General features: G+C 44.8%; 1 protein-coding gene across 2 annotated transcripts in view; it reads left to right on the forward strand.

Annotated features, from left to right (window-relative positions):
- Window positions 1-3,838: 3,838 nt before the first annotated feature.
- Window positions 3,839-23,657, forward strand: part of LOC146657984 (ADAMTS-like protein 2) — a 43,454-nt gene continuing 23,635 nt past the window's right edge. The window contains exon 1 of one of the 2 annotated variants that reach the window (XM_085426383.1): window positions 3,839-4,446. The gene's annotated coding sequence lies outside the window, so the exon portion shown is untranslated. Of the gene's footprint in view, window positions 4,447-18,062; window positions 18,196-23,657 lie in introns of those variants that run through there. The other variant, XM_085426384.1, reaches the window with a different exon arrangement.

A 23,657-nucleotide genomic window follows, 5' to 3' on the forward strand; every position in this document is an offset into this window, starting at 1 on the left:
CCCCAAACCATGATCCTCCACCAAAATTCACACTTGGCAACATGTCATCAGCTATGTACTGTTCGCCTGGGAACCAGTTCAGTTCAGTTTTATTTATACAGCGCCAAATCACAACAACAGTCGCCTCAAGGTACTTTATATTGGAAGGCAAACCCTACAATAATACATACAGAGAAAACCACAACAATCGTATGACCCCTATGAGCAAGCACTTTGGCGACAGTGGGAAGGAAAACTCCCTTTTAACAGGAAGAAACTTTGGGTAGAACCAGGCTCAGGGAGGGGCGGAGCCATCTGCTGCGACCGGTTGGGGTGAGAGAAGGAAGACAGGATAAAAGACATGCTGTGGAAGAGAGACAGAGATTAATAACAGGCATGATGAGTGTTACACACTTGGATTAAAATGAATTGAAACCAGTGTGGCTTTGTGAGTTCGCCTTCACTGTATCTGCAAATATATATATATATATGTAGACATAGCACAACCTTACACACTTTTGCAGTCTCACACAACTCTTATAGGCGCACTGCCTTATGGTTAGTGGCTGGGCTTATTTACTCCCGCTGGAGCTGCTCATTTTAGGGGATACTCCCTCTTGTGGTGTAACGGAGGAATAACTACCCTTCCTGCACTATGTCATTTTTGGAGACTGGGGCACACATTATTTTACAACTATCAAAGAAAATACATATTTGAACAATCAGACCATTTAACTAACTATAATATTGTAACTAAAGATGATGGGGGGTGTCCTGTTTTGTCCACAATGAATTTCTCGTCCTTACAAGAGGCAGGGTACACCTTGGACAGGTCGCCAGTCTAACACACAGAGAGAAACAACCATTCACACTCACATTCACACCTATGGGCAATTTAGACTGATCAAGTAACCTATCCCCACTGACTGCATGTCTTTGGACTGTGGGAGGAAGCCAGAGTACCAAACATGCAAACTCCACAAAGAAAGACCCCAGCCTGATGGTGGAGTTGAACGCAGGACCTTCTTGCTGTGCAGCAACATTGCTAACCACCGTGCCATCGTGCTGCTGATTCAATGCAAATAGGTCTATTAACACATAGTGAGCGAGAAAGGTGATGGGAGAAGAAATAGTGCATCATGGGAATAGCCTACGCCTATTGCAGCATAACTAAGGGAAGATTCAGGGTCACCTGATCCAGTCCTAAAGTAGAGATAGTGTCTGTCTCCTGAATCCAAACTGGAAGTTGGTTCCATAGAAGAGGGGCCACCAAATCCATACACATCATTCGGATTACCAGACTGAGAAGTGTGATCTGCCACTGCAGAGAACACATCTTCACTGTTCTAGAGTCCATTTATGGCGTGATTTACACCACTGCATCTGACACTTTGCATTGCGCTTGGTGATGTAAGGCTCGGATGCAGCTTCACAGCCATGGAAACCATGAAGCTCTGTACGCACTGTCCTTGAGCTAATCTAAAGCCAAATGAAGTCAGGAGGCCTGCAGCTATTGAGTCTGCAGAAAATTGTGAGGTCAGAGTAGGGACCACGTAAAACCAGAGTGGTTGCTCTGTGATTTTGCGACACCTACCACTTTGTGGCTTAGTTGCTGTCATTATTAATTGCTTCCACTTCATCATAACACCACTAAAAGTTAAATATGGAATATTTAGGACCAAAGAATTTTCACAGCTGGACTTGCTGCACAGGTGGCCAGATTTCATTTCTTTGTTAAAAGAACAGTACAGAATGTTGCATTATGCTTTAAATGGGGCGCCATTTACATAGGATACATTGCATACCATACATTCATAAAGTGTTTAATACTATGCACTTAAAACACTTTACCTACCTCCAACTGATGGCCAACTTAAATCACCAAATAACCCAACATGCACCTTACATAATTTCTTCCAAGGCGCCACACAGTCACCCACCTGAATGACTCACATTAGGTTTCACAATGTGCCAATACAACACAAAAGTAATCATTAATGGAAATTAACATCTGTATCCCTATTCAAAAAATATATTTAAAGTTATTACCAAGTGCATTATTAAGTAACTGACACATTTTATTTGGATTAAAATAAGGACATAAGTTACACATGGACAGAATTAAATGAGAGATCAAGGGGGGAAAGAGACAAGACAGTAACAAAGAGAACAAGTGCAGCGCTGCAAAAACAGCTGTAGAAACAGAGAAGCGAATAAACTGAAAGAGGAGAGAGACACATACGGAGAGGAGGAGAGGGAGGGGTGAGAAATAAGAAGCCGATAGAGAAAAACATACGTGAGAATAGCAGAAATCGTAATGAACAGGAGGGAGTGAGGCAGACAGATGGGGGGAAAAGAGGGGAAGACGACATGGTGGGCAGACACGGTGGTCCTCAGATGTCTGCTTGTCCTCCTCATCATTCACTCTTCCCACAGCGTCTCTCATTCCTCTGTCTGAATCGCTGTCCTCCCGTCTGTTGTTGGCTTCCTCAGAGTGTTTCGGATCACTTAAAGGACTAGTTCACCTGAAAAAGAAAGCGCAGCATGAAAGGACAAACCCCTCACACTAAACACAAAACAGCTCCATGTCCACTTTGTTCAACACAACAGATATTCATTGATCGGCCACAGCATTGATCACCTTGTTACTATGTAATGCTCTGTGAGATCCTGACAGTCCTGTGGATGTCACCTTGACACATACCTTGTTGCAAGCCATCGCTCTTATAGCTCCAAATTTTATTTGCAGCTATAATTTTATTTTTATTTCATTTGAAATGTTTTATTTTCAATTCAGGTGCGTTTCAGGTAGAGTGCTTTTGTTCTTTTCAGTTCACTGTTCAGTTTGGATTATTAGTTCACAACAGTACAATAATACGATTAAAAAAATGCAAACACACAGTCGCTGTCATATAGACGTCCCATGATCAGTAAACATTTGCATTATTGCCCTTTTAGCCTGTGGGTGCTTACAAATTTCAATAAATTGACAAACACCAAAGCCAAAGACATTTCATGCAGATTTGTATTATATTTTATTGTATTTATGGAGCATTCTTTCAGGGTTTTGTTTTTACTTCAATTTCCAAGCAAACCTACAAATGACAGCTACACTCTTTGATTGTATCAGCCTGTTATAGCAACAGTTTTCCCCAAAAAGCTGCAAAATCTACTCAGGAACAAACTGAAGAAAGAACTCGAGGTGTTAACCCAGACTCTTAACTTTCCTGTTTCTTGAGAGATCCCCCCCACGATCCACAGTACCCAATGTGTCTGCAAGAGATGTGCTGGTATGCCCCTGTTGGGTCTGTGCTCTTGGTGGCGTGTGAGGGATCAATGCAAATTAGGTGGTTTTCAAAGTTGCTACAAAAACAAGCAACTTGACCTTTTTTTGTGCTTCCATTTGCCATCGGTTGACGTCACCAGAATTTATCATTAGAAAGAAAAAAAAAAAACCTTGTCAAATGTCTGCGCCTTCCTTTCACGTATATCTAAATATTCAGTGTAACTGAATTTGAAGTGGCACATCTCTATCATAAATTCAGCGCATCCACCTTGAGAAGTTTGTGATTGTATTTCGGGAGATTACAGCTGTCCTTAAATTGCAGGACAGAAGCATCTTGCTCTGTGTGTTCTCATAGAAAAGTGTATCAGCATCTATTTTTGCTTCCATAGAAAATCCAGATCAGTGCAACACAAGAAAATGATTGAGAACTTCCGGAAAGTGAAGTTTCAGCTCAGTATGGAGGGCAGAGGACCCAGGGGAGGAGAGCACTGTGGGAAATGGGCAGTTCCTGTCTGTCTGTGTCTTTGTTCAATCATTTGTCTGCCTCTCAGAGTGACACGCTTGATCCCAACGGCAGTCTCCGAAGGAAAGATGGAGGCAGACTGAAGTTAAGGGACATTTGGATGGAATATAAACATATGAAGTTTTTGTTTGTATGTTTTTGGACTTGAGATTCTAATAAACTCAGGAAGAAAACAGAAAGAAGCCAGAGCACCAAACCAGGGGTGCTCCTGTTTTTTTTTCTTTTTTAACTTTACTGATCCTCCCACCTTCTCCCTTTGCTACCACTCTTGCTGCTCCTGCTAACTAAGGAGGAGGAGAAGGAGGAGGAAGAGGGATGCAGGGAGAGCACACCTTACCTCCCTCCCTTCCTTCCTCACTTTCTTCCTCCCTTTCTCTGTCTCTCCCACTCTTCACTCCACAGCAGCTCTCACCAAAACACCACAACACACCACCACTGTCTCTGGCAGGCTGACACACACTTACACATCCCTGCACACACACGCACACACACACACACGCACATACACACACACACACACACACACACACACACACACACACACACACACACACACACACCTATACACATACACACACACATGCACACACGCACACATACACACATTAATCGGCATCCTCAACACAGACTGAGACGCCCTTGGACTGCTGCAGGCGAGGTGAGTGGGTAAATATTTGCAACCTCCTTCTATGTGTGCATGATTGTGTGTGTGTGAGTGTGTTTATACTGTGTGAGAGTTTTTCTGAGTTGTGTGTTTTTCATCCTGTGTGTTTTTGTGTGTGATTGTTTGCATGTCTGCATGTGCTGGTTTGCCTCTGGCCTCTGCTCTTTGTGTACAATGTGTGTGTGCATCTAAGTGTGCGCGCGTGCGTGTGTGTGTTTATGAGGCACACCAGAGCCAATGAGACTTGTGCTTTGCACCAGACCAAAACAAATCCACAAAATAATGCTGACTCTCTTTCAGAGGAGTGTGTGTTTTTGTGCAGGCATGCATGTGTGCGTGTGTTTGTGTGTGAGATCCTGGAGAGGCCCGAGTCTGTCTGGAAACTTGTCAGCTGTTGGGAGATGTGTGTGCGTGTGTGTAAACTGGTGAGGTAGAGGCTAATATTCGTGCCAGTGCTACTTGTCAAAGTGTAGTTTTTTTCTCTCTCTTGTGGCTCTAAACTGCTGTAGAGAATTGGAAGAAAAAAATCTCCCCACGTCTTGCCTGTTGCATTTCCCTCACAAAAGGTCCTCCTAATAGTTTAGGAAAGTTACATTTAGGTCATTATTAAAGTAACGCTTTAGAAAGTGAGTCACATGTCAAGGCTTTTTGCTGTGTCAGCCTTTAAAATGCCTAAAAAGCACAGACTTGATGGTTTTGCCATTAAAAAAAATGCAGATGAAGAGGTTTGGAATAGTTCATTGTTTAAACTCATAACACCTAACAAACTGCCACTGATCTATTAAATGTTAGGTTTAGACAATGTCTACAGTTTTTTTTAACCTATTGGCCATGTACTTAAACAAAAATACACAGTAGGGTGATATTTTGTAATTTCTTAAAATATGCTTTCTTTGTGTAACTCTAAAATACAAGTCACCATTGCTGATGATCTTAGCACAAGTTTCCAAATTTAACCAAAAACCAATTTTTTAGAAAATTTAAATGACTTTTGTTGGGAAGAATTATTACTTTGTTGGTCCTCTGATTGCTGAGCGTATTCAAAAACAAAGGCAACTCACTGACTGAGTGAATGACTTATATTTCCAAAAGCTACTGCAGGAGGCCTGGGTTTGAGTTCTGCCCTCTCTCCCCCTTTTCCTGTCTATTCTACTATTCTGTCTAAAATAAAAGTGAAACTGTCCACAATGGGGCGATCGTGGCTCAAGAGCTGGGAGTTCGCCTTGTAATCGAAAGGTTGCCGGTTCGAGCCCCGGCTCGGACAGTCTCGGTCGTTGTGTCCTTGGGCAAGACACTTCACCTACCGCCTACTGGTGTTGGCCAGAAGGGCCGATGGCGCGATATAGCAGCCTCGCTTCTGTCAGTCTGCCCCAGGGCAGCTGTGGCTACAACTGTAGCTTGCCTCCACCAGTGTGTAAATGGGTGGATGACTGGGTGTGTAAAGTGCTTTGGGGTCCCTAGGGGGGACTAGTAAGAGCGCTATACAAATACAGGCCATTTACCACAAAGAACGACATATTCTGGTGGGGTCATTATCAGAATACAGTTCAAATAGATGAAAGAGGTCTGTAACCAGCCAGCTCCACAGTACAAGAGTTCACGTTACAATAAATTGGACTGAGCTCATAGAGAAACAGAGTTAATTGTCTAGTGAATTCACAGTTTGGAGTGTCATGCTTCCTGCACGCTGTACCAGGCTCCACCCTTGCCGAAACCAAAACAAGTATTGCGAGTAGAGCAAATGTGTCTGAAGTGGACCGCTCCCTGCTGTGAACCACATGCAGAAGAGCAACTTCGGACAGCCTGATTTGCAGAGGTGTGGACTCGAGTCACATGACTTGGACTCGAGTCAGACTCGAGTCATTAATTTTATGACTTTAGACTTGACTTGAAAAAATGTTCTAAGACTTGTGACTTGACTTGGACTTTTACACCAATGACCTGGGACTTGAATTGGACTTGAACCGGTTTACTTGAAAAGACTTGATATTTCACCCCAAATATAAAATTTAACATGCATATTATATAGAGATTGAAAATGTGACGTCATTCAGGGGTAAACCGCAAAGGATTCTGGGAACTCGTGGCAAGCGGTACTAGCACACGCAGGCTTTCAATTGAAATCAGTCACACAGCGATAAAAAGAAACACAAAAAATGGCAAGAAGCTGTTGTATTATTAATTGCAATAGCCGGTCGCATGACAGCCACGAGAAGCTGACGGGTAAAGAGATCGGTTGTTATCGGATTACGTCGTTGAAAAGAAATTGTTCGAGCCATGTGTCACGGCGGGGTGCGCCGATGTGTGCGGAAACAGGACCCAAAAGCAGATGATGACGAGGAATAGTAATGATTAACAGAAAAGTGAACCTTTATTGCGATGACGGCAGGAAATGAACCAAGAGACCAAAGCAAACAGGCAAAACACTAAGAAACAAAACACTGAGCTGGCAAAACACTAAGAAACAAAACACTAAAGGTACTAAGACCAAAAACTATAACTATGACCGAGGTGGAAAATAAACAGGCTAAGACTATGACTATGACTGTAACTCTGGTGAGAATAAACAGACGAACTGACAATGGCATGAAGAAAACAAAAGGCTTAAATACAGACATGAGGTGATCAGGGGAAGTGGCGACACATGGGGGAAAACAGCTGACAGACATAAACCTAATGACAGGACCAGGAGAGGAAACAAGGCCAAAAAAAAACAAAAACAAAATGTCCATCAAAATCACAGGAGCGCAGGGAACAGTTCATGACTCCTCAGGGGGCCGACCCGGAGGGTGACGGTCCAGAAAGTCATAGTTCATGTGATCAGGGGGCCGTCCGTGCGGACGGCAACGGCGGCGACACGGAAACGGTTCAGGGGGCCGACCTCGACGGCGGTGACGTGGAAACAGTTCAGGGGGCCGGCCGTGCGGAAGGCGACGGGGCGGGAACCGTTCAGGGGGCCGGCCGTGCGGAAGGCGATGGGGCGGGAACCGTTCAGGGGGCCGGCCGAGGCTTGGAGGGCACAGGACCAGGTGACGCTGAAGCAGAGGCTGAGGCCGGACCAGGCGTAGCAGAAGCACAGGCAGAGGCCGGACCAGGCGTAGCAGAAGCACAGGCAGAGGCCGGACCCGGCGTGGCTGAAGACTCTGACGAGGCCGGACCAGACGAGGCTGAAGACTCTGACGAGGCTGGGCCAGACGAGGACGAAGACTCTGAGGCTGGGCCAGACGAGGACGAGGACGAAGACTCTGAGGCTGAAGCTGGAGCCGGACCAGGTGGAGCAGGAGCAGCTGATGCAGAGGCCGGACCGGGCGAGGATGAAGGCTCTGAGGCTGCGGCTGACGAAGCACAGGCTGGAGCTGCGGCTGACGAAGCACAGGCTGGAGCTGCGGCTGACGAAGCACAGGCTGGAGCTGCAGCAGACGAAGCAGAGGCTGAAGCTGGACCGGGCGAAGCACAGACCGGAGCTGGTCCTGGCGTAGCAGAGGCAGAACCAGGTGACAGTGAGGCAGCCACAGGTGGTGAAGCAGAAGGTGGCCAGACGGGCTCCTCAGGCCCTCCAGCTGACGAAGCATGAGGCTGAACGGGCTCCTCGGGCCCGCCAGCTGACGTGGCGTGAGGCTGGACGGGCTCCTCGGGCCCCCCAGCAGACGTGGCTTGAGGCCGGAAGGGCTCCTCGGGCCCCCCAGCAGACGTGGCATGAGGCCGGAAGGGCTCCTCGGGCCCCCCAGCTGACGTGGCATGAGGCTGGACGGGCTCCTCGGGCCCGCCAGCTGACGTGGCATGAGGCTGGACGGGCTCCTCGGGCCCGCCAGCTGACATGGCGTGGTGCTGGACGGGCTCCTCGGGCCCCCCAGCAGACGTGGCATGAGGCCGGAAGGGCTCCTCGGGCCCCCCAGCTGACGAGGCATGAGGCTGGATGGGCTCCTCGGGCCCTCCAGCTGACAAGGCATGAGGCTGGATGGGCTCCCCGGGCCCTCCAGCTGACAAGGCATGAGGCTGGATGGGCTCCCCGGGCCCTCCAGCTGACGAGGCATGAGGCTGGTGTGGTTCTCCTGAACCTTCAGCAGACGAAGCATGAAGCTGGCTGGATTCTCCTGAACCTCCAGCAGACGAAGCATGAAGCTGGCTGGATTCTCCTGAACCTCCAGCAAACGAAGCCTGAAGCTGGCTGGGTTCTCCTGAACCTCCAGCAGACGAAGCATGAAGCTGGCTGGGTTCTCCTGAACCTCCAGCAAACGAAACATGAGGCTGGCTGGGTTCTCCTGAACCTCCAGCAGACGAAACATGAGGCCGGACGGGCTCCCCGGGCCCTCCGGCTGACACTGAAATTGGCTGCACCAGCTGTACCTCCGTCTCCGGCTCCAAACCGGCCTGGATAGCAGTACCACAGCAGCTTAGCTGAGCCTGATGGCTAGCTTTTCCAGGGCAAACAGTCTCTGTATAGCCGGGCTCATTAACCGGAAAAGTAGTGTCAATTTCAACAACTTCCTGAGAGAAAACATGAGGAGCCAAAATGTAATCACTCACTTGCGTTTGTGATACGGAGCGTCGGTGGCGCGCACGCCGCTTTTTCTTAGGAGTGGAAGACGGCGGAGCGATGGGTGGAAGTCCCTGGTAACTCCGAGGTCCCCCGAGAGCCAGTCGAGTTCCCCGGAAAGAGTGCTCGTGCTCCGGAATGAGCCACGGCTTCCACCGGAGCTCCTCCTCCAAGAGAGCGCAGAATATAGACTGGCGCTCGTCGTCGTCCAAGTCTATGGTGTGCGGCGCTTCCTCGCGCTGAACTGTGACAGGAGTATTGCGAGACTGTGATGAGGGCGTGGAAACTGGTGAGCTGAGAGGTGGTGACGCTGCGGCGAATCTCAGCGAACCGACACGAACACACTCAGGTTCCGGAGGCAGCAATGGAGATGACTGATTGTGGGGTTGTTGTGACTGGTGGGTGCTGGAAGCCATTTCCTGACTCGACAGTCCCTGGGCCTGCAGCATCTCCTTTATCCTCGTAAAGGCATCAACTATGGCAGGTGAGTCCGGGAGCTGGAGAAGGCGGGGATCCCTCTCCATAATAGCTTCAGCAGCGTTAATCATTACCAGCTTGCTCTTCAAATCGGGCGCTGTAAAGAAGCGGTCGAGGATCGCTTGGATCCGAGCAGTCTCCTCCAGACACTCGGTGAGAGCAGAATCCGCTGGGTCCATGACTGGTCAGTTCGTTCTGTCACGGCGGGGTGCGCCGATGTGTGCGGAAACAGGACCCAAAAGCAGATGATGACGAGGAATAGTAATGATTAACAGAAAAGTGAACCTTTATTGCGATGACGGCAGGAAATGAACCAAGAGACCAAAGCAAACAGGCAAAACACTAAGAAACAAAACACTGAGCTGGCAAAACACTAAGAAACAAAACGTTAAAGGTACTAAGACCAAAAACTATAACTATGACCGAGGTGGAAAATAAACAGGCTATGACTATGACTGTAACTCTGGTGAGAATAAACAGACGAACTGACAATGGCATGAAGAAAACAAAAGGCTTAAATACAGACATGAGGTGATCAGGGGAAGTGGCGACACATGGGGGAAAACAGCTGACAGACATAAACCTAATGACAGGACCAGGAGAGGAAAGCTAAATACAATGAACAAAGAACACATGACATTGTCAGAATAAAACAGGAAATGACAACACAACTTAACAGACCTAATACGTGATGAAATAAATAGAAAACCCCAAAACATAGAAAACCCAGGAACAATAACTGCCTAAACTAAAGGCAAATAGGAAATAACACAAACTAATAACATATCAAAAAATACAAAGAAAACTCAGAGTGCTGGGTCGGAGACCCAGCCTGTGACACCATGTTTCCGAAGTAACAAAGACGTGACGGATGGCCTGGATTGCAGCCATTCAAAGACCAAATATAACGTCCCAGAACACTCCAGCTCACAGGTTAGTCTGCTCCAAGCATTTACACGAAGGCAAGTCTTCTGTTGTAGTTAATACGTCATTTTCATAACATAATTGGTGATATAGGTTACAAGCAAGTCTGGCGCTGAACAGAAATTGTCGCGCTATGCTCCTTTATTTATTGTGCATAAACAGTGAATTGTCCTGACACAATATTGCGTTTCGCCTCTGTTATTATGGTACATTGACAAAAATATATACTTTTATTCACAGGATAAAACAGGTTTTTTGTATCACTAATTGCCCAGTACGATTACAGCATACAATATTGTTGTCACTGCTACATTTCTGTGATGCGTACCAGAAATTATTTCCACTACTAATTAATTACCCTTGAGCTCAAAGGTCCTATTAATAAATGGTTAAGGAATGTGTATTTATGAAGACAATTTGTGAGACTGGTAAACTTATGATACGTACGATGGTCTTTCGTTCTACACGGTGCATTTCAAGGTCCTGTACCCATCCGTCGGTAAACTGTACCTGGGCTTGTTGCAGTGACCTTAAGTTACTAAACTTCATGAGTGTGTGCACTCACTCCAAGAACCGTATGATTATAAATATGCATATAAATATGCTACGATGAGATAGCTGACTTCATCTAACTAGCAAATGTTTTCCAGGCTACGTTGGTGATACAGTTTTTTTTAATGTGTATGATATTTTTGTCATGCGATTTTAAAGCCGGTCCTACAACCGCATCCAAGAATAACATGCAGCGTATCTCAGAACTGTCGGTGAAAATTATTCTTGGAGCTAGGTTTAATTGAGCTGCATTTTAAAGAGGTGCAATTTCACAATTTGTGTATATTTTCTAAGTTCACTATTTTGTCATGTGTTGAGAAAAACACAGATTTTAAAATTACATGGTCTAATATTTACATTTAACATATAACTGCAACATGCTTTTTTCATTTTTTTTTTAAAGACTCGAAAGGACTTGAAATTCAAAGTTTCAGACTTGTGACTTGACTCGGACTTTTACACCAGTGACTTGAGACTCGACTCTGACTTGCCTGACATTACTTGAGACTTGACTTGAGACTTGAGGATAAAGACTTGAGACTTACTTGAGACTTGCAAAACAATGACTTGGTCCCACCTCTGCTGATTTGTTGGCTGTTATCCACAGTTCTGTATGTGTTTATATATAAATACATAAATGAGCTGCTGATTAGCATTACCCAATCAATTGTTGAGTTCCCTTAATAACGTTAATATGCTGGTTTTTCACAGATTGTAACTGCTCACAATAACAACAGAATTCACCTTTAGTTCGTGAACAAAGCACTGTTGCTCTTCACCAATGTGATTATCAGTCCACACAGATTTAGTCCAAGATTTAGCCTTTGACCACAATTTAGCCTTGTGGTCAAAGTGGATTACTGATTGGTTCGAGCACATTCAAAAGACCTGCTTCTTTTCACTGTGAGTGAGTCTAATAAAGATGAATTGAGCGTGGTCCTTCTCCTGGGTAAGCCAGCTCTGAAAAGTGAATCAATAAATAGGTCAGGGTTCAAGTGTGAGCAATTTAACCCAGTCTCTGTTTGTCCCAGGGGCATCTGAACTCTGCTGACCCATCTTCAACTTCTCAGACTGCCTTTCTTACTCATCCTTTGCGTCTTCCCTCCTTTCTGTTTCTTTTGCTCACTTATCCATCATTGTTGGCTCTCTTGGTGGCTTTTTTCCTTTCTGTATACAAGGGAAGGGCCTGGATCCTGTTTCAGCTTTGCATGCACACTTGAGAAAGGAAAAGAGTTTGGCTCAAGGGGTAAAAGGCAGGAGAATGAATCTTCCTGGAGACAAGCAGACATCCCCAACCGCCTCATACTCCTCCATGACGTTATCCGAATTTTGGGAAGCAATGACGCACTGGGATTTTTCTGCTCACTTATGTGTCATTGCACTTTTTATGTCAAAAGTATGCAGTTTACATCTAAATTGCATTTACCATTAACTCTAATTTTCTGGGTTCAAATATTGGAGAAGCATTATCCTGTTAACTCTTATGAGTTAGCTGTAAAGTGCGCCACAATTGTCATAAGTTGTGTTTGCTTTCTTGTGAAAAAACACAATATTTGCAAAACTTTCCAGACTCAGCAGAGAAAATGAACTGTTAATCGCACATTTGGTGCTTCAAGACACTGAAATCTGAATGTCTCCTGATGGCCAGACTGGCACCTTTCATGGCAGTTTGCTGTGTGAGAATGAATTTTAAATTACCAAGACAAGTTCCACTGCAGCCCACAGCACTGATGACTTCAGACAATGGGAACATGATATCAGTATTTCTGATACTCCTTCATCTGCTTCCTAGAGCAGATGAAAGAGTATCAGAAATACCAGGCTCCAATTTGCTACCGAAAAAAAATCTTTGTATATAGTACCCACAGATATTGGAGCGAGCTCCAACAATCACACAGTCCAATACGAACTGACGACAGGCAATAATGGCAAAGAAATAGATCAGGAATGATACAAGGGGAGAAAAAGTGCTCATTGCATCATGGGAAGTCCACCAGTAGGCTGAGCCTATATAAGTACTATGCAAAAACTAATTTTGATATGGTATGTGTAGATGCAAAACAGAGTCAATTACAATGAGCTTGCCTGCCAATATTCAGTATGACCACCTTTATTCTTCAACACAGCCTGAACTCTATTAGGCTCGTTAAGCAGTCTTCAGGAATACTTCTCCAGGATTCTTGAAGGACATTCAAAACTCGTCTTTGGATGTTTGTTTCCTTCTGTTCCATTCTCTGTTAAGATGATCTCACACGGCTTCAATAATGTTGGGATCTGGGCTCTGGAGAGGCCAAACCATGACTGCTAGGATTCCACTTCGGGGTTTTTTTCTGTCTCAGTATGACTTTGCAGGATTGGTAGCGTGTTTGGGATCATGCTGAAAAATGGAGCTGGATGATATTGCATGGTGGACCAAAATCTGATGGTACTTTTCTCTGTTCATAATTCCATCAATTTTGACAAAATCCCCAAAACTAAAGGTAACCTCAAACTATGACAGAGCCTTTTTGATGTATGCTCAATCGTCCAGGTAAGGAAATATCTAAAAAGTAGATTCTGTTCATCTGGACTTAGTATTTTCAGTTGGGCGACACGTTTTCACCACCCATCCATAGCAGAGCCTGCACTGTGTTTTACAGATGACAGGGACCTTCACTTTTCATGCATACTGATGACTGGATTGCAGGATTTTTGTCCTATTTATTAAGGACGTGACTTTCAGATACTGTTTACCTGCTAAAGCTAGCTTTTGCTTTTTTAGGCCTGCCTCCACTGATCCAGTTTCCTCACATTTTTTAAGGACACACTATGCCAAGTTTGAACTCGACACTGGTTCATCCCTTGAGTTAGGTGTCTTCACGGGTCAGTGTTAAGAGTCTACTCTGATGTTCAGAAACAAGAACTGGGCTGACAAAGAGTGCAGACAATGTCCAAAAACAACTTTGTAAAACCTTCAGAAAGCCTGGAGAACCATTGCTCAAGAACCGAAATATAAAGAAAAGAGGGGTGACTTAAGGCATTTGCACAGCACTGTAGTAGAATACCTAAAGGATACTTCAAGGTCATCTGATCCTAACTATAAGCATTATCAAAAAAGAAAGTTTGAAATCTAATCCTAAAAGTAGAGAGGGAGATTGTTGGGCGAGTTTGACAGGCTCATTCGGTATTTCAGAAGACAGCGTTATCATTTATGGAAGATCATAGACAGAGTCCTCCTAAAGCCAGTGTGTAACATATATCTCATTGGTATTAACCCTTTAAAACCAGTCGGAGCGGGCACGGTCCGTTTTGCGCAACTACTTTTAAATCCCTTAGAACTGCAACCACGTAAGCTAGCGCAATAATTTTTTTTGCATATGAAACCGGAGGAGTTGTACTTACATCTTATGCCATCAGCTGTTTGTAACACTTCCTACGTTAGAATAGACGTCAGCGTGAATTATCGCGTGTCCGCCATTACCTGCCTGAAACCGGAAGTGACGTCATTTTCGCGAAAATGTAGTTTTTTACCATCAGGGCCTCATGAGCCTAAGTTATGTTTGACTTTCTGACTTTCTGTGTCGTTTCTGGGATGCTTAGAACTAAAATTGCACTGCTGGAAATAGTTTATTTTGATGCATATTCTGCTTTTTTGCAAATTTACACTATAATATTTATTTTCGTTTTTCCTGCAGTGTATAAAAATTGGTGTATTTCAAAAAGAAAACTATGAAGACACTCAAAATACATTTCCTGTGGTGGGAAACTATTTTGTGCAACTTTTTTGTATTCACAGTTTTGAGGGATAAGCCTCTTACATTTCTCTAACTAGAAATATATGTTAAAAACACAAAAACGATTTTCAATTCTTTTGTAGTTTATTGCACTTTCTTGCAATTTATGTAATTTCTATGCACTTAATGCATACATATTATTAAAATTTGGGCTATAATGGTTGTATTGATGTATAGCAACTTGAAATGCTCCCAAAAATGGCACTACAACATGTAAAAATATAATATAAGCTCTGGCGGACTTGGTTCTATGGTAGGTCTTAAAGGGTTAACAGAAGAATAGCTTTCAAACACAATGTAAACAATACGTAGTAAATTATTCGGTTATTTTCTGTCCAACTGCATAACTGTATCCATCTCCATTACATGTGGCCACCAGAGACTGGAAAGCATCCAATATTAGATAATAAAAATCAAGTATTGGTCTGATATATTGTTTGATATGTCAGACCGGTCTTATTCAGTCCAACCTCTCAGGGGACAGACAGACTACTGCTGTCTGTCTATCTGCTGAGGCTGCCAGTGCTACATAAACAAAACGGCAAGGCGAGGGGCCCCAGGGGGCCTTCAGGGTGGGGACGGCTCAGGGGTGAGGGAGGGAGAGTCAGAGAGGATGAGGGACTGTTTACTTTTGTCTTATGCCTGGCCGCCTGGGAAACGACAGCGGAGGAAAGAAGGAAAGAGGAAGACTGTGTCTGGATTGTGTGTGTGTGTGTGTGTGTTTATTTCACTCCAGGTAGAAGGTATTCCTTCTACCAGGACCAGATGTGTTTAGTTATAATAGTGCCTATGACTTATGATGCAGTTTACAGTGTATTTAAACTGGATTTTAGGGTAACATTTCTGCACGTAATATACTTGTAGTAAGGACCAAGAAAGATACAAAAAAGAGGATACTGTCGCTAATGAAACCTTCGTGAATACATTTGTAACTTTTGCACACGACTGTATAACGAAGAATTACAGAAACATTAAATCTTCTAACAGTGAGTGATAATATTTTTTAAGCGTTTTTGAGTCGCGGAGCATCGACTACCAATACATGGTGTTTTAGACGGCTGGGCAGGTGTGAGGAGGAGCAGACAGATCAATAAGTAAAAACATCAATGCCTTATTGTTATTTAATCGAAATGATTTGGGGAATGAACAGCCTCTTTGTCAGTTGTGCAATGCCTGGAGACCTTAAGGCTGTCCTCCCTCCTGTGTAAACGTCACACTCTGTCCGTGCTGGCGTAGTCTTCCAGATCAACCTCAGCTAATAGAAACATCTGGGCCTAGTCTAGGCTACTTTTGACACTGAGAGCTCAATTATTAGACTGGCAAATGTTGTGGCCCAGACGTCATTAGCTGGGGCCTGCGGTGATATAACACGTACCTGTGGCTAAGTTAAATCTGCCAAACTCTTCCTAATTCAACACTGTCTGTTAAGCCCAGATGTGGCTCATCGAAAACTGTGGGCCACACTTGGAAACTTCGGAAAAGGAGTTGAAATTATTTCCTCAACAAGTGTCAGATATGGCTAATAGCTCACACCATGATAATTACAATAGCAGACCATCCAAAGTAGCACCAACTTTTGACATGTTGGCGAGTTCACTTTCTCAAAAGAGCAATTAGGGTTAAAATTAAAATACACTTGGGTGTAGGTTAATATCATTGTGCAAATATGCGTAAGCAGCAAAGAAGGAGATTTGGAGAAAGTGATTGACTGTGTGTGTTTGAGCGCGTACATTTATGCCATGATGTCTGCATACCTGTACGTGCACAATACTCAGTGTGCATGTGTCTAAGTGTGTGTGTACAGAGTCACGAACTGGCTGAGTGTATGCACATGTGTGGCTGTGTCTGACTGTATGTGTGTTTGGCAGCTGGCCGGGCTCCAGCTGCGTCTGGTTGGATAATGAAGTCCAGGTGCTGCTGTGCCTGCTTTAAGACACCTGTCACCAATATTTAGTGCCAGAGAAAGCCAGACTGCAAACAGGGGCGAGACGAGCTGCTTGCTTATTTTAACAAGGCTGCCTAACTGGACCTGAGGAGACAGGATGTACTATGAGATCTTTCCTAGAAGCTCAATGTGTATATGAATGTATACGTCTGCATATGCGTCTCCGGAGCTCATTTAACTCCGTCTGCTACTGTGGATTCACATTGGTTCCCTGAAATTTAGCCTCAAAAGAAACAAGATTTTCAGGATTACAAAATTCAAAATAAATTAACATATATTTGCATCATTTGTTAAATATAATTTTAGGATTTTAAACTAAGGGAGAGAAAACATTTAATTTCAGCAGGAATTTGAACATTGTATCGCTTGCAGACTCGTACATACAATTGTTTGCTTAAAAAACATATTTTTTGTGGAGAGAAGCACTAGAACCCATCAAACATTTATATTTTATACATTTGTATTTTTCAGCTGGAAACACAGCCTAGGCTTAAGAAAGTGTGGTTTTAACTAAATCAGTTGTAATAGTTACGCCAATTCTGGACTGGATAGTCGACTGGACTGGATATAAATTTCCAATGGCTAGTCAGTATGATGGTGGTCTCGTCCTTTTGCCTTCAATGACCAGCAATCTCCACCTCACTTTTTTGCAGCTGAATATGAATGAGAACTACAGTGTCTTGCAAAAGTATTCGGCCCCCTTGAACTTTCCCACATTTTGTCACATCACAGCCACAAACATGAATCAATTTTATTGGAATTCCATGTGAAAGACCAACACAAAGTGGTGTACACGTGAGAAGTGGAACGAAAATCATACATGATTCCAAACATTTTTTACAAATAAATAACTGAAAAGTGGGGTGTGCGTAATTATTCAGCCCCCTGAGTCAATACTTTGTAGAACCACCTGCGGCTGCAATTACAGCTGCCAGTCTTTTAGGGTATGTCTCTACCAGCTTTGCACATCTAGCGACTGAAATTCTTGCCCATTTGTTGTGTCCACACATACTATTGCATTTGTTCTGTAGATGCATTTACCAGAAGCGCTAGAGGGCGCTAGTGAGTATGTTGTTCTGGTTGTGGTTTTGGAGAAGAAAAAAAGAAAAATAAAGAAAGGAGTCAACTCCGGTAATCCTCTGTTCCTACCTGCGTGTGTGTGTAATACTTGCTGAACTAACACCACACAACAAGTGGCGACGAGAGTAGTGGTGATTAAGTTATGGCTCTGCTCTCTTTGCAACCCCCGGCTGTGTTCCTGGATTGCCCGGGCGAACCGAAAATTCCATTTGCTGCGTGGAAAAAGTTGTTCGATAACTACTTGCTGGCGATCGGGGGTAATGACTTTGCTACGGAGAGGAAGAGGGCCCTGCTCATTCACTGCTTGGGAACGGAGGGACAGCGAATCTACAGCGCCTTACCACTCGCTACGGATGATTACGAGGGATCCGTAAAGGCTTTGGAAACGTACTTTCATCCTAAAGTCAATGTTGTCGCCGAGAGATACCGTTTCAGGCAACGAGCCCAAGCTGTCGGTGAGTCTACAGATCACTACGTTGCAGCACTGCGTGAGCTCGTGAAACAATGTAAGTTCGGGGCTATGGAGAATGAAATGTTGCGGGATCAACTTGTAGAGAAGACAAATAATGCTCGTATACGTGAAAGACTGCTAATGGAGGAGGATTTGACGCTCGATCGAGCTTTGGAAATTGCTAGGCGTACAGAGGCTGCAATAGCTGATGCAAAGGCCATTGCTGTCGGTGAAACAAAGCCTGTTGCCGCTGTTCAAGTACAAAAGAAGATGCGCAAGCCAAAATACAAAGCAGCTAAAAAAACGGATACAGCTCCGACGTGCTACCGTTGTGGTTCAGCTGATCACAAAGCCAATGATAAATCCTGCCCCGCAAAAGACTGCAAATGTAATACGTGTGGGAAAATCGGACATTTTTCGAGAGTGTGTAAATCTTCTCATAAGCTTGTTAATGAAGTGACTGTTCCTGAAATGTGTGTTTTAACTGTTGACAATTGTGTCAGTGGTGATCCGGCTAAATTGATGTGCACTGTTGCAGTCACTGTACCAAATACTGCACAGGCATGCACTGTTAAGCTACTAGTAGACACAGGGTCTGGTGTTTCCATACTGCCTGAACATGTTTACAGCACAAATTTTGGCTCAGTTAACTTAAGTAATCCAGCTGTTCAACTTATTACATATTCAAAAGAGAAACTGGATGTATTAGGGTGTCTTAGAGCTGACATTACTTACAATGGCAAGAGTGCCTCCACAGATCTCTACATTGTGAGAACAGGAACACCCATACTGGGAATGGACTTGGTGACTGCCCTCCAGCTACACATAAAAGGGGGACAATTAGTTCTTGACAGTCCCAAGGTCTGTGCTGCACTCCAGCAAACCTCGGCTCTGCCCACTCAATGTAAACAGGAATGTGAGTCTCCAGTTGCATTCGGATGTGCAAAGGACTTTGTACATAAAGTGAAGGTGCGACCTGAAGTGAAGCCAATACAGCAGAAACTTCGACGCTTACCCCTGTCAGTCCGTGATGCTGTTTCCGCAGAACTCAAGAACCTTGAGGAACATGGCATCATAGAGAAAATTGATGCATCTGAATGGGTCTCCCCGATTTTAGTCACTAGAAGGAAGACTGGTGGCATACGCATGTGCGTTGATTTGAGAGAACCTAACAAAGCGGTGGTCGCTGACAGTCATCCCTTGCCACTGATAGAGGACATACTGTCTGAGCTGCGTGGGGCTGTCATGTTCTCCACCCTGGATCTTAAATCCGCCTACCATCAGCTGAAACTACATGAAGAGAGTAGAGGGCTCACTGCTTTCATTACACATGAAGGACTGTACCAGTACTGCAGAGTTCCCTATGGGTTGAGTTCAGCACCTGCAGCCTTCCAAAAGATGATGACACAAATCCTACGCGGCCAGAAAGGGGTGCAATGCTACCTTGATGATGTCATCATATACGGAACGTCAGAAGCTGAACATGAGGCCAACTTGCGTGCTGTGTTACACAGAATCAACAATGCAGGACTGAAACTCAATGTTGACAAATGTCAACTCCGTCAAACTACTCTGAGCTTTTTGGGTCAAAAGATCGGTCCAGAAGGTCTGCTGCCAGATGACTCTCATGTCACTGCCATCCTGCATGCTCCGCCCCCTACTGATCCTGCAACCCTGCGCTCATTTCTTGGCTTGAGTGCATGGTACAGCAAGTTTGTGCCAAATTACGCGACTGTTGTTGAACCTATGAGAGCTCTTCTGCGTAAGGACTGTTCATTCCACTGGAACGAAGCAGCTCAAGCAGCGTTTGATCAAGTCAAGCGGTTAATCGTGCACAGCCCTGCCCTGGTGATGTTCGACCCCAGTAAGCCAACCATAGTCTCAACAGATGCCTCAGACTACGGTGTAGGTGCTGTTTTGACTCAACTTGACGGTAATGATGCAGAACATACTGTTGCATTTGCATCTCGCAGCTTGTCTGATGCAGAGAGGAAATACTCAATCGTTGAGAAGGAAGCTCTAGCTTGCGTCTGGGCTGCTGAAAAATGGCGCACATGGCTCTGGGGCAGAAAATTCCTCCTACGAACAGATCACCAAGCACTGACAACACTGCTGACTACTAAGGGCAATAACAGAGCTGGTCTACGCATAGCCAGATGGTCAGCTCGCCTGTTGGAGTTTGATTATGAAGTGGAATATAGAACTGGGTCACTGAACCATGTTGCTGATTGTCTTTCTAGGCTTCCACTTTCCGAGACAGACATGGCATGTGCAGAGGATGTGGAGTCAGTTGCAGCCATCCTCACTGATCTGAGTGCTGTGTCTGAGGATGACTTCCAGTCAGGGTGCAAAGACTGTCCAGTGTTCACAAAGCTCCGTGTGCAGATACAGAAAGGCTGGCCTGCTAGGAAGAAGTCACTGGATCCTGACTTACAGCCGTACTTCCCAATCCGCCATGAACTCGCGGTCTTGAACGAGTGCATCATCAGAGGTACACATCGATTGCTAGTGCCTGAGTCGTTGCAGAAAAAACTCACTGATATAGCTCATGAAACTCACCAAGGCATCGTCCGTACCGAACAACGCCTGAGGGAAATGTACTGGTGGCCCAAAATGGATTGTCATATAGAGACACTGATAAAGAACTGTGCAACGTGCAGACAGAATGACAAGTCCGCTGTCACCCATGATGCTCCACTCCAACCCATTCCTTTACCAGCTGCTGCTTGGGAAAAGGTGTCTGTGGACATCATAGGCCCTTTTGAAATAGCCCCTTCTGACTGTAGATTTGCCATCACATTGGTAGACTACTTTAGCAAGTGGCCTGAAGTAGCTTTTGCTCCCCGAGCTGATGCAGCTACTATCATTCAATTCCTTTCTGTAGTTTTCTCTCATGAAGGGAATCCAAAGACACTGATAAGTGACAATGGCTCTCAATTTCTCTCTGCTGAGTTCACTGACTTCCTGAAAAGCAGGGGAATCCAACACCTGAGATCCTCAGTGTATTACCCAAGAGCTAATGGGGAAGTTGAGAGATTCAATAGATGCATTAAAGACTGCCTACAGACTGCCTCGATTCAAGGACAACCCTGGAAATCGTTCCTGAGAACTTACCTGATGGACTACAGAGCAACCCCTCATTCAACAACTGGAGTTTCCCCTTCAGAACTGCTCCATGGACGACGAATGAGAACAAAGTTACAGGTAATGGATATGCCTGTTCCTCAGACAGAGAGGCATACCATGTGCGAAAGAGTTAAGAATAAGCAAATGAAAATGAAAGAATACACTGATGCTCGCAGACACGCCAAACCATCCAACTTTCAGCCTGGTGACAAGGTACGGGTTAGGAAGCCGTGGAAGGTAAAGAAAGGCGAGTTAAAGTTTTCCAAACCAAGGACTGTCATGACAAGGAAAGGACCAAACACTTATTTGCTGGATGATGGACGGACCTGGAAAGCCTCACACTTATCGGCTCTGTCAGAGCTGAACGCAGGTACTGATTCTGACACAACAATGGACTGTCATAAACCAGGAACTGATCTAGCATCTAACTCTGAGTCTGATAGTAGGCTTAGGCCCACCAGGATGAGGAACCCACCTTGCTGGACCCAAGACTTTGTCATGGGAAAGTGAATGTTACTGAGTAATGTGAAATATGTTAAAAGTGTATTAGGTGACATACATCAGAATGATGAAGTCAGGTTCACATAAGAAGTCCTTGTTCAAAGGGGGAGATGTTGTGTCCACACATACTATTGCATTTGTTCTGTAGATGCATTTACCAGAAGCGCTAGAGGGCGCTAGTGAGTATGTTGTTCTGGTTGTGGTTTTGGAGAAGAAAAAAAGAAAAATAAAGAAAGGAGTCAACTCCGGTAATCCTCTGTTCCTACCTGCGTGTGTGTGTAATACTTGCTGAACTAACACCACACAACACCATTCTTCTTTGCAAAACAGCTCCAGCCCAGTCAGATTAGATGGACAGCGTTTGTGAACAGCAGTTTTCAGATCCAACCTACTCTTGGTTGGGAATACGTTTCTGCTCAGTCGAGGAAGGTGTTGTTTACAAATGAGGAAAGAGTGGAACAGGACAGACTAACAGATGGATAGAGCCAAAAGTGGTACGAATGCTGTGCCGGTCTGGTAGTGAGGAGATCCCTGAGCGGAAAGTGAAGCTGTTGACTTACTCTGCGACATATATTCCTACCCTCACTTCCCCACTGGAGCTGAGGTCATTTACCAAAAAGGGGAGATCTTGCACAGAAGAGGCACAAATGAGTTTCCTCTGTAGTGTGGGTGGACTCTGTGGGTGGAATTTAGTGATTCAGGACTAGTTCAGAATAGAGCTGCTGCTCCTCTACAAGTGAAGGATGTGGTTTGGGCACTTCATTTGGTCTGTCTCTTGAACACCTCTTAGGTGAGGTATTTCAGGCAGTACTTGATTGTTCTGGTACGTAGCAGGTAGGTGTTTGTGTTTTATACTTGGTAACAATGTTGCTAGCCTAACCCAACATGGTGATTGCGTCACAATTGACAAGTCAAAACAACATAACAAACAAATCAAATGTTATGGTGACTGTGGTTATTGATGTTTTTATCTCTACACACACCCTCTCATGGACGGTCTTTATCCTTCAAGCTCAAGTCCTCTATCAGAGGCCTGGGAGATTGAGGGTCCTGCGCATCACATGTTCCTCAGTGTGTGCTCTTTTGGACAGATATCTCAGATGTTGCTCCACGGATCTGCTGGAGACACTTGCTAAGTTTGGCACTTGTGGGCTGGGCTGGCCCCAACTGGGACCACTGTTACCTTTACCCTCCTCCTGGTGTAGCTACATCTATCAGTGTGGCCGTTTTCCTCTGCTTGTCCACCACTGCTCGGTTAGCCAACAGTTTGTTGTCTGTCTGTGGAAGTCCAACAGGATCTTAGTTCAGTCATTCTTAACCACCCTAAGGAATGTGTCCCATTTTGACATGGAGACTTACAGGCCACACACGGCACACATGTTCCTGTATACTATGCCAGCCACTTGGTTATGGAGTTTTATGCCTTGCATTTGTCCAGGAACTGGTAGGATTTCTCAATGTCAGCCACTTCTTGTATCTGGCAGTGGTACATGCCATGCATGGACCTGCTGATGCTGTTCCCAGCTACTTGTAGCAGTCCTTGATATCTGCAATTTTCCCTTCTGGTAGTTCAATCTCCTGAGTTCTGATTACCTTCCCTCTCTTTGTTATCATCCAGCTACACTTCTCCAATCCGAATGAAATTCCGATGTCATTGCTTTATGTCCAAGTGATGTTGATGAGTAAATCGATGTCTCATTCACTCTTGGCATGCAGCTTGATGTCATCCATGTAGAGGAGGTAGCTGATGATTGCTCTATTCCATAGTCTGTATCTGTAGCCAGTCTTGTTAATGATCTCACTGAGGGGGTTCAGAGTTTTGGAGAAGAGCAGTGGGGA

This window comes from Rhamphochromis longiceps, linkage group LG12 (genome assembly GCF_057381845.1).
Source record: "Rhamphochromis longiceps isolate RC_006_pf linkage group LG12, R_longiceps_female_GT1.1, whole genome shotgun sequence".
NCBI lineage: Eukaryota > Metazoa > Chordata > Actinopteri > Cichliformes > Cichlidae > Rhamphochromis > Rhamphochromis longiceps.